Source organism: Phacochoerus africanus, chromosome 5 (assembly GCF_016906955.1).
Source record: "Phacochoerus africanus isolate WHEZ1 chromosome 5, ROS_Pafr_v1, whole genome shotgun sequence".
Lineage (NCBI taxonomy): Eukaryota > Metazoa > Chordata > Mammalia > Artiodactyla > Suidae > Phacochoerus > Phacochoerus africanus.
The window spans coordinates 30,547,897-30,549,614 of record NC_062548.1 but is presented as its reverse complement, the minus strand read 5'-3'; positions in this window follow the sequence as shown (position 1 = coordinate 30,549,614).

Below are 1,718 nucleotides of genomic sequence, written 5' to 3'. Positions count from 1 at the left end.
AAATAAAAAATAAAAAAAGAAAAAAAAAAAGCCATTTGAACATTTTGGAACGAAGCAGGTCTTGCTTAACTATAAAACTCTAAGTAAAAGCATGAGATATGCCTCAAGTCATTACGTGAAAGATAAAATGAGGGCTGCGTTCAGGTTCAGCAAGGTAATGATCCTTAAGCCCAAGGACAGGAATTTAAAGGAAGGATGACCTTCCAAGTAGGAGACCCTTATTATACAGAAGCCTGAGATGAGTCAATGTAGTTTAGCATTTGCTACCAGCCTTCCGCTGATTTGAATAAGCACAGTGACAGTCCCTGTTTGACCTGCTAGGGTCAAATACTCTTTACCTGCTATGAAGGAAGGACGAATGATCTACTCAAAGAACAAGGGAGAAGGAGGTCTTTTCCTCCTCCCCCTTTCCTCGGATTATAAAAATGTAGCCCACCTAGTCCTCGGCTGGGCAGAGCTTCTTTGCACGTCTACTTGTACCCCTCACAGGTCTCCTATCTTAATAAATCTTTTTTTTTTTTTTGTCTTTTTAGGGCCACACCCATGGCATATGGAGGTTCCCAGGTTAGGGGTTGAATTGGAGCTGTAGCTGCCAGCCTACACCACAGCCACAGCAACGCTGGATCCCAGTCACGTCTTCGACCTCCACCACAGCTCACGGCAACGCCAGATCCTTAACCCACTGATGGAGGCCAGGGAACGAACCCTCAACCTCATGGCTCCTAGTCAGATTCATTAACCACTGCACCATAATGGGAACTCCCATAAATCTATTTCTTGAGAGTTCCTGTCGTGGCTCAGCAGTAACAAACCTGAGTATTATCCATGAGGATGCGGGTTCTATCCCTGGCCTCGCTCAGTGGGTTAAGTGGTAGGTTTGCCCAGGGAGGAGGCCAAGTCAGTAAAGCACAAGAGATTTACGAAGGCACCAGAGGGGCTCGGGCTGAGCTCAAGAGGGCACCAGCTCTGACTGCGAGGAGATGATGGGCTTATGAAGGGTGCGGGGAGGGCATCTGTGGCTGGTGTTCTGGCGGGAACTTGTGGCAGGAACAACGAAGGAGGAGGAGGAGAAGGTCAAGGGAGGGGTGGGGGTGGGGTCGAGTCCCGTGACAGAGGACAGTAATCCTTGCAGGAGGTTAATCTATGCGGGCAGTTGTTTTCTGCCGGCCATTGTTTCTTGCTGCCCAACTGGAGCCTCCACATTCCAGGACAGAGTGTCCACAGCAGGTCTCCAAGGTGAATAGCCCTGTTTGGGGGCTGGGGGGGGGTCCTGTCTGCATTCTCCTGGGACCCTATCATTAAGGATCCAGTGTTGCTGTGAGCTGTGGTGTAAGGTGCAGACTCGGCTGGGATCCCACGTTGCTGTGGCTGTGGTGTAGGCTGGCAGCTGCAGCTCTGATTTGTAGCTGGGAACCTCCACAGGCCAGGGGGGTTGTAGCCTGGGAACCTCCATAGGCCAGGGGCCAACCTCCATGTGGCCCTAAAAAGACAATAAATAAATAAAGAAATCTGTTTCTTGCCCATCACTTTGTCTCTGGCTGAATTCCTTCTGTGCTGAGACACAAAGAACCTGAACCTCAGTAAGTCCAGACATCAGGTAAGTGCTTCTAATTTAAAAATCCATGGGTTCAAGTCCAAATCTGGCTTTTGGCTGGGCTTGAGTCTTGGCACATGGGTTCAAGTCCCAATCTGAGTTCTGGCTAGGTTCAAGTCAGAGA